Here is a 20,737-nt window from a genome sequence, read left to right on the forward strand (position 1 = left end):
CATATCAGTGAATGTCCTTTCTTTTGTGAAACTATGGACATGGTGGAGATCGATAGTACAACCTCCTTGGACATTATTTGGACACTGCTGTAAGAAAACTTTGCTGTAAAAATAGCAGAAAAAATAGTAAAAAATATTGGTGAAGGTTTGAGGAAAATCCGTTAAAGAGTAAGAAAGTTATTAGAGTTCAAAATTTTGGATTTGTGACGTCATAAACGAGCAGCTGCCCCATGTGTTATGTAATATAAAATGTATGAATTTCAAATTTGGTATGGTTCCTGATGACTTAATTTTGTTTTCTTTTCATGATCGGGTGTGAAACGATTTGTCTATTGATATACAAAAGTTACAGTGAAAACCATTTTCAATTTTCTGAGAAAATGACATTTCATTGATTTTTTACCATTCGCTATGTAGGGATGCTGCTCGCATGTGACGTCACAAATCAAATAATTGAAATTCTAATAACTTTTTAATTATTTGATGAATTTTTCTCAAACCTTCGGCAATATTTTTTATTATTTTTTCTGCTATTTTTACAATAAACTTTTTTGTCAGGGTCAACTTCCCCTTCAAGGTCTGTAACTCCAAGAGATTTTGATATTTATCGTACGTTCTTGAACAAAGTATTGTCGTATTCTAACCATTTCTGAAATCGATTATGCAGTACATTCTATATTATTTATTTACCGATTCCAGGGTAATTAGCAACAGTTCCACCACGAGAATGATGACATTCTAAAAGAATGTTTGATACAGCCGATCTCAACATGGCTTCGGCATTTCCGTATAATCCAAACATCATTTTACATCATGAAGACAGTTATGCAATTGAATTTCGAATATTTGACAATGATGTATCTATATAAAGAAATTTGATGGATATATCAACCATTTCTTATATTTTGAAATGACCTTGACTGCTTTGAAAGGTTAATATTGTATACTCCCCATTTTACCTAGCAACAAAATTGAATTAGTGATTATTTCTGTAATTTTACTCTGCAGTATGTATTTTGACATCGCGATTCTCGGCGATCGCATATGACAGTGTCATTCTTCACATCCTTGGCAGCAAAATCCTGTGGTCGAATATTGCTATCTTTATATTTCTTTTTTTAAATATGTATTCATATACGTAGAGTGAAATTATACCCGATACCATTTAAATATAAAATGTGTCCTACTGTGTTTCCAAAGTAGCATGTTGCTTTTCTGTCCAGTTTTAAAGCTTGTGTATAGTTTTGGTAAATCCACCAAAATGCACCTATCACTATTCCAATTCATTGCTAGCTAATATGAATGGATATGCCCTATAACAGTTATGATGGGGAGGATATGAAATGAAAATGTGTTTTACAGGATAAATTTTGCGATTTTACATGGAAATTTAACTCTATCGGGTCACCCGATCAAATTAAAATATCTGCGTGTTTTTGTCTTTCAATTAAATCCTATTCCAAATCATGGAATGGGCTGAAACTTTCAAGATATGTTCTTTGTCTGTAACTTTTGGATATCTAATCACTAAATTTATAAGATAAGTGCTTGAATACCCATTTTTTTAATTTAAAACAAGCATCGCCGAGAGAGGGCGCTATATATCCAAGATTTGAATATTTGAAATTTTCTCAGAGAAGTGCAGTTGGAAAAATATCTAACGGTCTCTACGCTTCAGTAAGACTGTCATATTAGATGATATTCGATTATCAATCACATTATTGACCCTTTACCAAAGCTATACACAGGCTTTAAGGAATTAATCCCTACATGGGCGTACAGATAGGGGGCTTTTTTATGACCAAGACAAAACAAAAGAGAAAAGGAAAGTAATATGGGTAAGGTATGATAGTATTTTCTGAATATTCAATTGTGTCAAAATTTATCACAGACTTGGATTTTCGTATCAAAAATGCTGATTTGCTCGCTTCGCTCCTCGCAACATGAAAAAAGTGTTGCGCGATACGCCAAATCGAGCCACCATATTTTTTTTCGTTCTGCCATTGAATTCATATATATATATATATAGAGAGAGAGAGAGAGAGATCTAGTTTCTCCTTAACCCAATGTTAGATCATTTTTAACTCAGATGTTAACTTAGATTGTTTTAAAACATGGTTCAAAGTTGTTTTAAAAGTAGATGGCCTAGTCATATTATGTGCGCAAATCATATACCATATTCTATTATTGTCATCATCATCAGTGGTAGTATTAGTAGTTGAAGTAGATGAAGTAGTAGTAGCAGTAGTAGTAGTAGCAGTAGTAGTAGTAGTAGTAGCAGTAGTAGTAGCAGTAGTAGTAGTAGTAGTAGTAGTAGTAGTAGTAGTAGTAGTAGTAGTAGTAGTAGTAGTAATAGTAGTAGCAGTAGTAGTAGTAGTAGTAGTAGTAGTAGTAGTAGTAGTAGTAGTAGTAGTAGTAGTAGTAATAGTAGTAGTAGTAGTAGTAGTAGTAGTAGTAGTAGTAGTAGTAGTAGTAGTAGTAGTAATAGTAGTAGTAGTAGTAGTAGTAGTAGTAGTAGTAGTAGTAGTAGTAGTAGTAGTAGTAGTAGTAGTAGTAGTACTAGTAGTAGTAGTAGTAGTAGTAGTAGTAGTAGTAGTAGTAGTAGTAGTAGTAGTAGTAGTAGTAGTAGTAGTAGTAATAGTAGTAGTAGTAGTAGTAGTAGTAGTAGTAGTAGTAGTAGTAGTAGTAGTAGTAGTAGTAGTAGTAGTAGTAGTAGTAGTAGTAGTAGTAGTAGTAGTATAGTAGTAGGAGAAATATCATTATCATTCCAAACGGGAAGACCATTTGCATGGAGATAATAAGGAGGTACTTTTTTCGGCTTTTAAGCTTGGTCAAGACTAGGTTCGTGGTACCTATCTTGTACAGGTGAAACGCCGGAGGTGAATTGCTCCGCCAGGCGTCGACTGGGCGAAAGTTGAGACCTGGGATAGAGCCGAGTTAGCTGCGTCCAACTAACCATGCTCTAATACAAATAGAAACCTTGTCCGGGAATCAGCAAATTGAAGATATAGGAGGAGGAAGAGGAGCAGGTGTAAAAAGTAACATATTCGATGAAGCAGAAAGAAAAGGACTAGAAGCGGAATAGAATGAGTAGAATTCATCATGGAGCCTATACTCCATGTTTTACCAACCCGGGGATTTTCGATGTGGGTCCAATCGAGTCTGAATACAGATCGAGTTATTGTCGATCGCCATAGATAGATTTGAAGACTTAGAACGGCTGAAATAATGAAACATAAAGATGTGCTAACAATCGTAAGTAAACTTTGTCGACATGTTGGATTATATGTAGGTCTACTTGCATACGCAAAACCCACATCAAAATGGAATGATGCCTCATGCATTGAATGGATATAAACTGAGTTCATGCTTGGCGCGTCGTGGTCTAGTAGTTCTGACTTTCGTCTTATAAACAGAGAGTCGTAGGTTCGAATCCTAGCCACGGCGTGTTTCCTTCTGCAAGAAATTTATGCACACTGTGCTACACTCGACCCAGGTGAGGTGAATGAGTACCCGGTAGGATTAATTCCTTGAATGCACGAGCGCTGAAAGGCAGATCGAGCTAAAGCCAGGGTAATAATGATAATGATAATAATTATAATAATAACAACAATAATGCGTCTAGAATAGATTGTTTCTAGATAAATTGTGCTGTACAATTCCTATTATTGATATCATAATTATTAATGTTATCATTATTATCATCATCATCATCATCATTAGGAATAAAATAAAATGTACATAATAAGCTATATTAGGAAGTAGGTGATCATTCTTGGTACACAAAATATCATGCACAAAGCAATGTTTGGTTAAAGTAACGTCGCGCTATACTCAAAGGGAAATGGCCTAGTGCAGTTTAGTTTAGCGACGCCAAGTTGCACCTGACGAATTAATGGTTTAGAACTAGGATAAACTCAGCTGGCGCATCAATGCGAAAGCCAAAAAATGTTACTCATCTATTAATTGTTGCAGTGTATTTGATATATCGCTTCGCTCGCAACGACGGTCACAATTTGACAAATTCAAATAATGATAGAATACTGATTCATCATTAGCAAGTTTAAGAAGGTTTAGTACAGGACTCTGGGGCAAGTGGGAAAATAAAACTATGTTCAATGAACTGGATTAGATGAACGTAGCGGATTAGTTCAATTCCCTCAGCAAGGCGGATTGGTATTCATGAGGCGGGTGTATGCAACATGTTCGAGTGCCTGTAGAAATTGAGGTTGACTTCTACGCACAGCGAGCGAACATAAAAACTCAATTCAAACTGATCAGAAGTAACATTCCAGAACCGTCTCGAATAAATCCAGCATGCTTCCGTAAAAAGAAAAGGCTAATTAATTCGCACATTCTAACTAAAATCGCTTGTCTTTTTATAAAGACTTTGGCGAATGTACACCATATTATTACCAACAGCCTTTCAAGTTGAAAATCGATATTTAGTAGATTTCCAGTGTTACTGAATATGAAATCTGACAACCGTTTCGAAACATAACTGAAGATTAATGAATTGTCAGTATATCATTGTATTTTACTGAACAAAATCCACATAAAATCAGAAAATTAATTTTTCGAAAATATCGTAACCCGCAAGACAGATAAGCGTATCGATTGTAACAGTGCAAGTCTTGTCGCACATAGCAATGCTCTAAAAACACCGCATCGTCGTGTCTTCCGCAACATCATGTTGGAATGTAAGCATATTTCAGTCCCAACTGAAAGCAATTAACACAGCACTGACATTTGACATAATCCACACGCTTTCACAAAACACATATTTCCTTAATTACCTATAATGGTTCCAAATTTTGCCAGCGTTCATTTTAAGATTGGCTCCTCTATACGTCACACGATGAATTCTGAGTTATATCCGTCTGTAGGATTTATCGTAATTGATAGATTCGGAATTAGAGAGAAGGATTAAGTGACGGCAGTCCTTGATTAACTCCAAATTCAAACAATTATTCTGCAGAGGATTGTTTTTCATATGGACAGTGCGATCCCCACATTCTATTAATCTGGGCACGCGTCACATGTTGTTTTGGCTGTATTTTTGTATACATTTAGACAGTATAATTTAAGCATCCCAAGGTTTTCCCTAATCTTCGAGTTTTTATATTTGTAGAAAGAGAATATGAAATAATAGCTCAACTTATTGCAGTATTTTTGTGGTAATTTGAATCACAAGGTTTCTCCTAATCTTTGAGAATTAATATATATAAAGAGAATATAAGATCTTGATGACCTCTAATGCTAGAGATAAAGATTGAGTTCGTATCAAAATGAACAAATCGGTCGACTTTTTTTTACAATATGAATTAATGTTCACAATTGCGTATAATCGTGACACTAGCGACTTTATTCTTGTCTATTGATACAGTTGGTCGAATACCTAGAAGGAAAAGCATTCATTCGATTCTCACATTTACAAAAATGTTATATGGCGGATAACTTACGTCTCTTCATTGGCGAGTAGTATAGTCATTATTGTAAACAAATATACATTCTCGTTCAATGGTAAAATTCAAATATGCACAGAACACATCGTTTGTACCATGTCAAACTTGACAGATATGCAGAACATTGGCCATAATTCACTTTTATATTCTTATTAGGGTCTGATTTATCAATGAAAGGTAGAAGTATATCATACAATTCAAAGAAACCAAATAATTATCCACTTCTTGTTTCATCCCTTCCACTTGTTAGATAGGGAAGTATTATGGTTCATCTTTACATAGCTAAGTCAGGCAGCACCAATTCCGTTGGTCAAATAAAACATATTTGCTCGCCCCTCTAAAGCATTCCACCACGGTCTGCCTGAACCCTTATCAATATTGAATGTAACATTCATTTTTTTGTAGGAGGAATATTCAAATAGAAAAGTCTTAACTCTTAACCTCAATATAGATTTCCGGGCTTGCCATCACGGGACCTTCCACATAGAGAGACACAAGATGATGTATCATTTAATTACTGTATAATACGCTTTTACTCTAGTAATTGAGAATAATGATGTAGATGCTAATCTAAAATTAGATTGAAATACGAATATATGAAAAAGGGTTCAGTCTCCTAATTCAGTTGAAATCGTCCTTGATTATTAAGTGATATATGGCATTGACATTAAGTAAATGACAGAGAAAGAGGAATGGCATGCAAGGTAAGAGACTGTGTTTGGATTTCGGGATCAATATGAACGAAATGATTTAGCATTGGAATAATCCTTATTACCACGACAAATACGTTTACGGTACTATCGAATAAAGCGGGACACAGAGAGAAATGTGGAACAATGTTTTAGTGGCCAAACTCATGCGAGTGTGTTCTTCACAGGAAAAGATAAATTAAATGTATTTTGGTTTAAGCGTGAGTATATCTAAGATACTCACTATCGATTTTGAGTATATTAATGCTTTAGGAACAGAACTGTTTTTAATCATACTTATATTTCAAGACGTTTTTAAGCGATTACTAGCTGTAGACCTCGACCCGTATCATTGTTAAACTTCTGTACCTGTTTGCTATTTGAGAACGGTGTTCAGATCCGAAACTGGTAACGTGGACATTTCGTTCTGGAATTTGATATTTCAAATTATCTTTATTGCTTATCAAACACCAAAACCTGTTTTCATATTTTGAGCAACACATTGCAATTGAATCGATCTTGAATTTTCTACCGTATCTAGATATTCCAAGCGTTGCCATGGGAACCCATCCAGCTGTACAAACGCGTATTGTCTTGGGTACATGGTCACACAGGTGTGAAACGTGGCGCACTGGGCAGTGACGACTCCTTGAAGAAAGGAGTATAGTCAATGATAGATCTCTATGATCATAGGAAGTGATGTTGAAAAGCTAGGAGTGTTTAATGGGGAAGGGGGCACTCCCTATCGCGTAAGGGGTAACTTCATGATGTTTTCAGGGAAATGGGTGGGGAGCAAAATGAACATAAATCACCCTAAAATATGTTTAATAGCTCAAACATAATTTTCCGAAGACCAAGCATTTTTTTATATAAATTTCAGTGGATAACTTTTCAAAGACGTACACACACAATCACGATCATTCTATCTACCATCGTTTTTCTCCCTCTCCTCTCTCTATTCCTCAGCCGCAAAAACACATATCATTATATATTACAGGTATGAGATAGGAGAGAATTTTGGTAATGAGAATGGGAATATAATTTCGGCCAAGATACCCAACAGATGGCTGGACCTGGTGGCCAAAATGGAAACACAGTTATGTGCGAAAATGTCCATTGCCGCCCATATCATTCAAGTGCCCCCATATATCTGTGAAACGTAGCCCCCGGCTATGCTATCATCAGTAGATAACAAACTGGGATGACCAAACTCGTATTGATTTTTTTGTATTGGTACAATATCGGTCTGAAATTGTGACACCTCGGGTGTATCCACGTAGGACGAATATGAATTTAGAAGAGTTGATTTACAAAACAAGACCGGAGTCATGGATTGAGTTTGAAACATCTAGATAATATTCGCGTAAAGAAACGAATAGTATTCACTTTTAATTAACCTTGAATGATAAATTGACTCTGAAAAATTATTTAGCATTATTTTTAGTGTAAACTTGCTGACAACTGCTACTTATTTCAGTTGTATTGTTTCGGAGGTGACATGATATATTGATATTGATGATTTTTCACTTTTATTCAAATCCAATTCAACAAAGGAATGGCAAAGAAATACATATGCCGTCATTAAGTGATTTAGAGACAAATTACAGGTCTGGAATAGATGTATGAAAAAGTATAGCATTATTTGATACCGATTCTTACCTTCCGCCAAACTGGAATTATAATTCTAAATCGTGTATCTCCAAAACTTGGGTAATTTGCAGGAGAATATAGATACATATATATATTGATTTAAAAAGTTAAACGATGTGGTTCACATTAAATAAACCGATGTTTTATTCGAAACCCATCCGCGTTTTATCACAAATGAGTCTAAAAGGGTTTTCAGCTTTAATAATTCAACATGATCATGCGTTAGAAATAATTACCCACAATGCACATCTCTCTCGAGACGGTGTTAACCTACAAATAAATGTATCTCCCCGCTTGATCGCTTAACAGTGAACATTCACCAGCAATAAAAACATGCAAATATTCAGTTACGTTTTGTTTGCCATCCAAGAAAACCACCCGAGTAGAAACATTCTCTGCACTTGAACTTTTGGTGACATATTAACGTACATGTATATTTTTTCTTATCCTGGAACAAATACAACCGATCTGATGGAGTAACAAAGTCCATTGAGAGTCTACATGCATCAAACATACATATATCTGCCAACAAACCATTTATCTATTTTTTATCCAACTCGAACTAACTTTATGTGCATACTACAAGCCACGCATAATCTTAATATGGATGAAGTTTTAACATCCATTTGCCCTCATTTTCATCTGATTCAACTCGAACTTATCAATGTGTGTGTGAACTGTCCCCTGTGAATCATTTTTAGGAATGTGTGTTGTTTTTTTTTATGAGAAGCCCCCCTCCCCTCAAAAAAAGCTTTCACTCCAAAATGAAGGTGAGTTTGATCAGAAAAATATTGACACGCAAATACGCAGCAACCCCCCCCCCCCCCGACAAACCTTTCAGCACCCCGCTTCCAATAGGTATGTGTGTGAACTACACGTTATCGTTTTCGTTCATCATGGCTTTAAAAAGCCACTGCCTGGTTTTCATATACTTAATATTGAAGTTCTAGAAATTTCATGTTATCTTAACACTATCTTTTACTAGTTTCACAATGAAACCATGCATTGATATAGCCTCCGGGGAGGTAAGAATTGTGTTAGCGCAATTTTTTATCAAAGCAAGGATGCGTGGTACCCAAGCTGAGTGGGTACTAATCCCCTCTAATTTCCAGGCTAAGGAGATTTTGATTTCATAAATTTCTTAAATTATGGAGGAAGTCTCTCAAAATATGACAAACAAAATTTAAGAAGATTTCGACGTGTTATATCCATTGAGGAGATTTTCGCTATTTCTACTCTCTCCTCATTTCATTGCGGCGTCTGTATTTTAATGGACTGCCTACGCGATGATGCTTTACTTGATCAAAAGAGCATTCGTGAATGTGATGAAATTCATTTGAATACGAATTCCCCTCTCAATTGATCCATCCCATATTGTCTCTTTTTCTTGCGAATTTGTCAAAATATTGTGGAAGAACTGTTTGTCTGGTACATGGTGTATACTACGAAGTTTCAACTTCATACAACTACTATTACCATGAAACTTACTCCAGGCCGACAGCTATAAGAGTACATTTACCAATGGCATACATTTCGTCGGATTTGAGTAAGTTATGTCATTCGTCTCATGATGGGAGCAACACTCTTGAATCAAGAATTGAAGATTAAAAATGGAAATTAAATCACCCCCCCCCCCCTGATTTATAGCTTCACAGTTTTAACCTATGACGTGGTTAGAATTATCCCATATACAAACAATTTCCACACTTTTAATGCAACAATTTTACCTCGTAGAGTAACGATTACGTCCGTCATTTGCAGAGTGGTTACTTTTTGGTAAGGCTGTACTATGATACATTTTCAGTATATATATATATATATATAACATAGTTCCCACAACTCACACTATACGGCGGTTCACGCCATAGTTTAGAATGTGATTCGACGATCGCTTTACAGAATTGTTAGATTGAAATGCATTGATTATAATTTAATGAAATCGAGCTCGACCTTCATATTCGTAATACATTCTCACTTTAGTATTTGTACCCCATCATGCTAAATGATCTCTAATCGTATTAAAAAGAAATTACCGTTTGAACCTACCATACTCTTATACCAAGGTCAAACCTGCTCCTATTCTAAAGACATCTTGCTTCACATGAATTTTCACTAGCGGGCTTTTGCTCAACGACGTATCAATTTATTCAAAAGAAATGTAAGGGCTCGTCATACGCCTGCGTCGCTGACAAGCCCTTTTATTTCTAACAAATAAATTCAAGAAAATGCCATTCTTAATATGAAAAATTTAATTCTTGATAATTATAAAGAAATATCATTCTTTATGTTATGAATTGTATTTCATGACATGAATGAATATGAAATTAATAATGAAATTGCTTGTCATATGCATGTGCCGCTGAAAGCCCCATTTGCAGCTGCGCGAAAGCTCGCGATTAACAATATTATACCTTAGCAATATTGATATTATCTTAATACCATGGAAGGAAAACCCGTTGAACTTCGGTTGCCGCAGTTTTTCTTTTCTAAATAGAAATGTCTTCATATGTCATTTTCTTACTTCAGTGGATTTGTTCCTTTAATTTGCGAATTATGTGTTGTATTCTGGATTTCATTTAGTAAATGCAATGCGCTACATTGATTTTTTTTCTTCATTTTATGATGTATATAAGATAATAATAATGTGATTATAAAGCGCCAAAACCACTCTGTAGAGTGATCAAGATGGCATTTGATGAAAATCAAATGTAAAAAGGTTGAAATGGGGTTCGCCTAGGTTTTATTTTTTATGCACTTGTGACTGTCATTAAGGTGTGCATTATTAATACAACTTGAGGTAGCATTGCTTAGGGATTAAGAATTCAAGTTCAACTCCATCATGTCAATCGTAACGAACTTTCAATAAAATCTGTCAAACGCACTTTTAAAAATAGAGGGGAGGTTTCTGTTTTATATTTAATGAAAAGAATACCATACGATCGGAGCTACGAGATATCGATTCTGATTTTCTGACGTAATCAATGTTATTTCCGAATTTAAGCTTCAATCCGCAATTCAATTTACGATGCTATCTCATCCGATGGAATATATTCGGTTTCAGGCGGAGCGTCTGGCATAAAAGAATGTTCACTCTAGAAACATGCATCCAAAAACTTTGTCGAGTTTAAAGATAAAATGATGCATTCTCTAAAGAGAGAGCGGACGCATGAAAAAGTTTAAGGCTATAATAAGGTTGTACGTAAAAAAAACTTATCACTCTGTAAATTGTTATAACAGAACATTTTCTACAATTTAAAACAACATACCTATTTTAAAGGGGAAATGTACTGCAGGATATTGAAAATATTTAATAGGAAATATATATACATTTCCAAAACTTTAGAAGATGGAAATAAGCAGTAAGATTACAGATTACAGGTGTCCTTGGGACGCCGTCGCTTAACTTTTTTTCTCCCCCTTTTTGTGGGGGGGGGGGGAGGCGGGACAATGTTTAGACATAGGAAAGCAAATAATAAAATTCAACAACATTGACATGATTTTTTTTGCAGAACAGGGATAAAAATTAGATTATTCAAGAGTATCAACATTTTGTATTTTCTTTTGTACTGTATTTGTTACACCAATGTGGAACACAAATGCACGTTAATGAATATAAAGAACTAGATACGAAGTTTGTCTATTCATAGATAGAGGTTGTAGTGAGGTTCTCATTTAATTTTTTTCTTTCAATGCGATCCTATTTCAAAAAATATCGTTTAATAAGTCACTATTATTTTCAGAACCAAGCAACATCAGTATACTCTGCAAAATTTGGGCATTGGTGTTACTATCTTCGAACGCTTCCCTTTCACGAATCCTTATTTGAATAACCGCTATGATCCACCATGACGATTGAAAATAAGAAGTCACCTTTAACGCTTTTCACGGGGCATTGTCCTCTTAAGAGGTCATTTCCTTTATTGGGACCTTCAAGTTTCGTGTAATAGTCTTGATACATTTTTGTTTAAATAAAACTACAAAATATATGATTAACATTTATGATGAATTTTGATAGCCATTCGATTTTTATGGGAAACAAAATTATTTGGACGTAATTTGTGATTTCTCTATTCCTGTCAAAATGTTGCTGCATTAATGTTGCGAAGAGTTTAAAGGTAAGACGAATATGTGATCGTTATATTTAGTATATGTCATAGGACTACAAAATACAGCATTCTGATTAAAGAAATTGGACTTTTTGAGCAGTTCTGGACTCCAGATGATGCCATTCAATGTTACTATGGCATTTCGAATTCAATGTGTCTTATCATTTTAAAGGCATACCTTTAAAACACCACCTTTTTCTTAAAGATCTGTTTGCACGTGACGAATCAATTTCTGCCAAGTTTTTATCAAAGTGCGCTGACCCCAATGGGTAAAGTGTTTTTAGTTAATAAAATGTACTGGTTCCTCCAGCAATAAGCTATCAATAGGAGGGTTTGGGAGAAACCCCTAACTATCCTTTAAGCCTCGTCGGAAAGAAGCATTACGATACAAACCAATAACTGTCTAAGTACATTCAATTTCAAGTAGCTATCAAGAGGGTAAATGCAAAGCTGGGGGGACCTGGGTAAAACGTAGGGACGGGTTAATGTACAAGGATGGTTTATGGAGACGCAAGATAAAATGGTTCAGAAATGGAATAGATTGTGGTATAGGATGTAAAGATGAAACTCGGGAGCCCACATCCTCCGAATAGATTGGACATAGCGCGATGTGGGTTAGATGGTGCTTAGAAGAAACGAGGAAAGGAACCTGTGATGAGATTTTTTGTTCTCTTTTTTTCCTTCCGTCCATGCTTGTTTGTTGGATGGTGGTGATTCTTTTTTTCGTGTTTGTTAGGACAGCCATGTCTCATGCGATGGAGCCGCGAAATAGGCGAGGTGAACCCTAATAAAACGCCTGAGTTGATATCGGGAGCGGGATGAGGAAAGATGGAGGAGACGAATTGATGGGTAGGAAATGTGAATTTGGAGGATGCTTAATTGAGAGGCAGGTGCGGGATGGTGACTTCACCCCTCACAGACAAACAACGTGTCCTCCAGAACACAGACAACGACCCCCTCATACCGCCATCATTGTATACGTCGTAAATAAAAAAATAATATGAGGCATAATTAAAAAAGGTGAAATGCGAATCAGGGAGGAATAATTCGTCAATAGATATTTGGGAAATGAGTAATGATCGGGGGAGGAACGACCACTGACGACATACTTTTTGAGGGAATCGAATACGGGAAGTGAATGAACAAAAAAAGAGAATAGTGATGGAAACATGGATAAAAGGAAAAAGTAAACAAATAATAGAGAAGCGTGGAAGGAAAAAGAGAGATAACGTGATTGTGTGTGTGAGTGAGGGAGGGAGAGAGATAAGAGAGTCAGAAAAAGTCACTGTGTATATAAATGAGTAAAAACAAGATAATGTTATCTAACGAGCAAAGGAAAAGACACACACACACACACATATATATATATATATAACTATCGACAGGCCATTAACATGCCGTCTAGAATTTAAAAGAGTCATAATCTGCCACAATAACGCTCATTAATAAATGGAGGAATTTAATACAAGGCACTGAATAGCTTGACATGTTATAAGCCTGTGTGCCATCACCATTTAAACAATACTAGCTACTATTGCTTTCGCTGAATTACTCCAATTCGGCTATTCTATTATCCAGCTCGATAGCTGGAAACTATTATTGACATTGACAGTGCATTATATTTGTGACAATACAAAACATATTTTTATTGTAATGCATTTTAATACGCTTCGGGCGATGCATTTCATACATTAATCTATCACATTCCACTTTCAAACGACGAAGACTACTATTAATGCCAACATGTTATACAATCTATATTATAAGAAACGAAGCGATACAACATATTTACGTTTACAATTTTAACGATTATCCATTCTTATCTATAATTTTAATCCCAAGGTTCATTGTAAATCGTTCATGATAGAAATGAAATTGTGCATGGATGGCCATGGTGTCTGTAATGGCACCCATAGCGAAGCAAATTACAACCTTGAGATGCGTAATGCAGAGATACAGAGGAGTAGAATTCGGAGGGGTCACAGGAAACATACACCCCTGGACATTTCATACCAAAGTAAAGACAAAATGAAGGAATAAGGAGAGAAGGATAATAAAAGAACAGGAATAAGACAACAAAAAAATACGACAACCCAACTTACTATTTTCCTCAATAATCTCCTTACTGTGGCTGTCGGTTTCCTTCTACAAAAATGGGACCTATTCTACTCTAATGCACAGAGATTTGATCTAGGACCATGAAAGCATGTCTTACAATTTAAGTGTTGATAATTCGTTTAACGTCTACCACAAGAAGGCAAGCAGGCGTGTTACGATAAATCAGTTTCGGGCGACTGCTAGAGCGATGGAATGGCTTGGGCGAACATGCTCTGGGTATTAACTAATATCTAAAGAAGATGACGAGTTAGTCGACACTCTTTCTTAGCACATGGGCGCTTGTACACGACAATATATGGCACCATTAATGAGCTTTAGAATTTAAACATTTACTAGCTTCCCACTATAATGATTGGCGCCACAATTGACATGAATGAAATTATGGTGTGAATATGAAAGTTTTCATTCGTTTTCGATCGTGGGAATCGCCACGAATGGACAAAATATATACGGAAAATCACTTATATGAACGTTATTACCAGTTTACTAGACTAGATGATTCGGGCCAGTTTTGCAGATGGGTCATTATCCCTCAGGAAATAAGCTTGATCTGGATCATTTTAATAAATCAAAATAAAGACGGAATTCGTTTACAACTTGTCGTCACTTTGCGAATCGTACACTGCACATGTTGCACGATCTCCAGGCTTGACGGAACTTCCAATAGAAATGTTCTCTTGACTAAAAGAAGACCTAGAAAACAACTCTAGTGTATCACACACCCATTGGTTGAACATGTTGAAAATGGGTGAATTATATACTGCAGCCCAATATTCCCACTTGAAAAGAGTGTAAGCACGCTTGTCGTTCCATTCTCATTTCCATCGGGATCATGTTCTTTCCTCTTTCATTTGAATCACCTTGTGTGAAAGTCCTATCCTCACTGGGGTTTTTCTTCTACAAATTCCTCTTTTACCTCAAACCACCCGCCCAATCAGGAGAGTAACCCCAAATACCACTCATCACATTTCCTTGGTATTTCTAGCAAGGCAACAACCATAAAACACTGGTCAGCGTAACGACCACGGCACCTCCATTTGGCGTTTAACATGGTTAAAGGTGACATCTTTCTTGTATTCTTCTACCCAGCGCGTTCTGGCTCTCTACTCTTTCTCCCTAAACCAAGAAAACACCATAAAGTCCCACCAACAATAGGAGCCAATGACTGATTTTGAAACATTATGACCAGTGACCAGTGACCAGTGACTAATCCAAAGTGATCTTAACAAGACATGTGAAATGAACGCCGAAACACTTTGATGCCTACGTTAAGAATACTACCGGGATGGAATAGGGAATTTCTTTACTAATAAAAGTTCATCTATCGTAGTTCTTTATAATGTGACATTTATCTTTTATACGTCACCAATGGGATACCCTGTGGCATAAAATGGCTTCGTAAACGGGTTTATCGTTCCAGACATGACTAAAGTAAGCATCGGGACTGCATCCCTAGAAAGAACAACTCTAATGGCTCCATTTCCGCCAGTTCTTCTTTCACAGTCAAGATTTTCAGAAGATACTATGCAAAACGCTGCAGTCACACCCACGAAACCGATTCCAAACTAACCGATGGCATGTCTTCGGGTATAAAGTAATATAGCTCTGGTCGATATCGAGTCGGCTTCACCGGTGTGGCAGTGGTCTAAGAAATGAATACTAAATCTTCCTGAGCTTGGAGGCTTTTACTTTAATAAGCATGATAAGTGAAAACGATACGCGTGGACACTTGTTTTTTGGAAGACTGGGAGTCCATGTATTCCTATCTCTCCGTATTGTATCGCCTTTTCGACAAAATATGAAATCATAATTCTGCCCTAGGGCTATCAAAACATACCAAAAGTCAAACACGATAAAGAAAGACAGTGTTTTGTTGTAACATCGAGGGACGGAATGTTTTTTTTTCCTGATAAAACGGCAATTTCAGGAGCTATGTAAGCTATATTTGATATATTTCATTGAAAGTAGTTAAGCATAATGTATGTAGAGAAACCCAGGGTAGAGAAGATGTTGTATATTATGCTTAAATATCCGGACATCAGACCTTCCCTATCCGACAGTATTGTTCTGTTTTGGACCAATGTGAAAACTTTGAAGAACTTTGAACTGGCGGGTTCCACGCTGGTTCGGTCAATCTTTTCAAACAAGTTAAATGTATTCATATTATATTGGATGGCGCAGAATGGAATACCAGAAATATTCCAAGAGTTTGGAAAAATATTCCACGACTCGCAGATAAGTGGATTATTGGCCCTAGCCAGTGAAATATGTCTGGTATTTCATAAAATAAAGCCATCTAATATAATCATTATCATCTATCCTACCTCCCCCCCCCCAAAAAAAAAAGAGAGAGAGAGAGAGCAATCTGATTGAACAAGTCATAGATCACTTATCACATTGACCATTATCACTTCATAGGATCAATTTAGGTCGTCGACATGCGACTTGCAGGTAGCTCATTATGACGTCATCAAGCGTGATTGTGCTCTATACTGCGCGTCTCATTGCTTTCATTGTTGTACGCATTGTGGATTTCACGCATTCGCGCATGCGCACTTAACTGTTGAATATGCTCTCATATTCAATAGCAAATTTTGTACAGGAGCCTTTGAGATATTCGTCGGATTTCTGTCTTTTTAGGAATACGCTCTAATACAGCACGGGCAATCGATCGATTGATTTTAATTGATTTTGATTTATTTTAATGCAAGGCTGAAACACTATAGACTATGAAATATACTCAAAGGGAGTGTGCCAATGTGCACGAGGAAGTTGCTAATATACTCGAACCTTAATACTCCCAAATAGTCGCTATTGATCTTATTTAATGAAAACACTTTCAATCAAGCATTTTTATTGATTTTTTTTCTGTTGCTTCTGCCTATGATATTTACACGATAAACTTTGGCTTGATTTGTGCAAATGAGCCTTAAAATTAGCTCATATTTTGCATTTCTTATTCTATTCATTTATTTCATTACTCTGAAGAAAAGTGAAAGTGAATTATTTCAACATCGGAGGGACTACTTAAAATTAACCACTTTACTACATCAAGGAAACCTTATAATATTACCGTTGAATGAATTTCTCCATTTTAACCGGTGAAACTGTAGAAAAAAGATTTTTAAAAATACGTGTGATACTCTAGTACAGCTTTATGAAACATCGGCACGAATCCCATTCATTTCAAAGAAAGAAAGCGTTGACGATACCGAATATTGTCTGGTCTGAATGCACTGATGCTTATATTGCATTTCAGAAATACTAAATATCAGATAATCAAATAGTCCAGAGAAACTCGTATATACTAATAGGACATGGACAAACCTTTGGTCCTATATTCAAATCGCTTAATGGGACGTATATTTTTTTTTCCAACACGAAAATCAAGCCGCGTCTGTCAGCGGAGTCATGATTGAAAACAAGAGTGATTGATAGCGCGCGTTAATTATTCGATCATTTCTGCAAAATCGATTTTCATCTCGCAAATCTGCTCGTGATTTCAAGAGTTCGTTTCCAAAGGTCACTTCCAATCTTGATTTTTTCGAGAATATATGAAATACCTGGTGTTGTGTGGGCTATTAACCGTGTCTTTATACATTACCAAGTGTTTAAAACAGCTGTTAATGCCTGGTCATCTGTTCAACGAGTAATTAAAGCCGGTTTCAGACCGTTTACCAAATGGAACATACACGCACTCAATCAATCACGCACACTCACAAATTTCTTAACACGCACACTCCACTGACCGGCATATGCACACGTGTTTGGGTTGTTATTGATGCGATGCATGTATAGTCATGGTCAGATGAGTGTTAGGTCGTTATTTTAACATTTGCTCGTCGGGATTCATAGTCAGATTTTATGAATGGATCTTATTAACTACGATGGACATCGACGCTAATTGCCAGCTGTTCACAATAACCTGTTTTATTCCATGGTGCTAATACGCAAAGGGAATGGGGACATATGAAAAAAGAAGTCTTCCTTACAGGTTCTCCATTGATACAGGACGTGTACTCAATCCTTATATGATCAAAATAAGCGCGAAGGGAAGAGTAGGGGTGGGGCACCGAACTATTTCGGGTATAGACACACGCGACCAGAAAAAAAAATTGTGGAGGACTTGAATTTTTCCTACTCCACACATACACTGCGCCTTTCCAAAGAGGTAAAATGACAATAGTGTTAAAAGCTTACCTCCTCACAAAAACACACACACACACAAAAAAAGAATATAAGCACCATTTTAAGGGTACCCGTTTTCCACTATTGGTCTGATTTTTCATATTCTTGATAAGTTTGACCAAATTTGAGTGCAAACGAAAAAATGAATGTTTTTTTAACAGAAAAGTTTGTTCAAATAAAAGTGATAAGAGCTTGTTTACAATTTGATTATTGTAAAGATAAACATCTAATTCGCCCATGATTTACAAGGCTTAGAGTTGAAGTTATTTTCCATTTATAGATTAAACGATCGGTTTTGTCAATATTTGTCTCTTGAAATACCGTTCGGTTGACATCCATGAAGAGAATATCTGGAGTAAAATTCAAATGAGTCTGCAATAACATGTATACTGGAATTTTTAATATAGAATAATAAGAAAATTATAATAATAACCATGATTATAATGTAATAGTAATGATTAACAATGATACTAATAATGATAACAACTATATTTATAAAAATAATAGTAATCATTATCCTTATTATTATATCAATGAAATTTTGCAATAAGCACTATCATTATAATAATAATCATTACATATAGCCATCAAGTTTTTTTTCTTCTGTCAGCCTTTGTATGTCTTGCTAGAGGTCCTTTATTAACCCCCAATTTTTATGATAGTTCCCGTACTAGTTTGCCATGAATTGCAGCTGACCTCTTAAAAGGCTCTCTGGCATCAAGACCCAATTCTGGACTGTATCCCAGACTTGAAGTAATGTATATACAAAGGTTAAGTGTATATCATGTTTGTATTTATGATGTTTAAAAGAAAGACTTTAATTTTTAAATTATTTGATCGATTGGTATTTTTGTGTCATTTCTACCAAGCAGGCAGCTTGAAAGTTCTTGTCTTTGGGAGAGGACCTCCAACCGTCGATCCTCTGGTTGCTTCATTAAAAACACCATTACTAGTTATACTAACCAACCGGAGTCGATTGACTAAAAAAGAACCTAGTGGTGCTGATGTTATAGCAATGTCTAACCAGTTTATCTCTATCTTCACCAGATAGAGACAAATTTATTTTTATGTTACAATATGGAATCGATTAGGCATGTAGATCATAAAAGATATCAGTCTAAAATGAATTGTCAGGAAAGCTTACCTTGATAGAGAAATTTGTGGATCGAAATAATTTCCTGCATAAAAGATAATTCCGATATTAAATGAAAGATTCTTGCTCGATGAATAGTCGGTAAAAAGGCTGTGTGGACGAATGGCTAACGCATGAAAGACGATGTGATTCAAAGTTATATTCCTTGTTGTATTTCTTTGAAAGTGTTCCGTATACCTCCAGGGTTATTCATCTAAGATCGTGCATCATTTTTGCTCCTTTGCTCATCATAGGCACAAAAAAGAAACGGAATAAATATGATCCATGAAATACGAAACCAAACAATTATTTCAATTTTTGTGGTTCTGAAACACAAAAGAAGACAACTTGTTACTGGAGAAGTTTGTGTCAGTATCCTTGTTACTTCTGAGGGATTATGGAGCCTATATCCTATATACTTTATTCTTCCCATTACAAGGCATTGACGAATCAACTACTCATTCAATTCTCGTCCTTTCCTAACATCTGAAGAGTGGACATTAGGTCATATGTCAGATACGAAATGAGGTAATGATTCGTGATCGTGGTTCATCCCTTGCCATCGTATAACTTTTGGAGACATCCTCATGATTACTCTCGAAGAGACCCTTCATTGGAAATCACTTCACCTCGACATTAAGCCTGGCACGTGGTCCACTGCAGTCGGATAAAGATTGAATTTCACCGGTCCTGGCAGCATTAATAAAGCATTTCGTTCGAAATTCAACCCCAGACTCGATTACAGGTCAGGTAAATCGAATAAACGCCTTCATTCAGAACGCGCAAATATTATCACGACAGACGATCATAATTGTTGCTGAATTTTACGTTAATCGTTAGAGTCCATAGTCCAAAAGAGGGCAAATATTTACATACAATGTACATGCAACGACTTCAAGAAATACATGATAAGATCGCAATGTAAATGTCACAAACTATACTAAACGGTTAGGCTTAGGTTCAGATGACCGGAAACAAACACGTTAAAAGGTCCTATTGCCTTCCAAAGGATACAGTGTAGAAATTTGTCGGAAAATACAACATGTCTTGGTGATGATCTAATTTAGGCACGATATTGCCTATTAGATATCTCGCTCACGCATGTTGTGAATCAGAGTCGCTGTGAGGGGTACGACTTGGCCTTGACAGCACAGGTGGTGGAGGAAAAAAAAACGTCAAAAATAGAATAAAGGAGGGGTTGATGTGTCATGATTGCTTTGTTTACTGGTTTTAGTGACGATGCCTACCGAAACGTGTATATTAGTTATTCTCTTCTAAAAAATTGTTATGGCATATTTGAAATCTCCATTTTATTGTCGTTAGGTGAGATAGATTTCAGCACGAAATGGAGCAAAACTTCGCGACTGAAATATCGCCTTCGTAAGAGGT

At 36.0% G+C, this 20,737-nt stretch overlaps 1 protein-coding gene across 1 annotated transcript in view; it reads right to left on the reverse strand.

Moving 5' to 3' along the window:
• LOC121427680 (probable cation-transporting ATPase 13A3) overlaps positions 1-20,234 on the reverse strand; it is a 53,296-nt gene extending 33,062 nt beyond the window's left edge. Inside the window, exon 1 of the mRNA XM_041624200.1 lies at positions 19,361-20,234. The gene's annotated coding sequence lies outside the window, so the exon portion shown is untranslated. The remainder of the gene's footprint in view (positions 1-19,360) is intronic.
• Positions 20,235-20,737: the final 503 nt, after the last annotated feature.

The sequence above is a fragment of the Lytechinus variegatus genome, chromosome 14 (genome assembly GCF_018143015.1).
Source record: "Lytechinus variegatus isolate NC3 chromosome 14, Lvar_3.0, whole genome shotgun sequence".
Classification (NCBI taxonomy): domain Eukaryota; kingdom Metazoa; phylum Echinodermata; class Echinoidea; order Temnopleuroida; family Toxopneustidae; genus Lytechinus; species Lytechinus variegatus.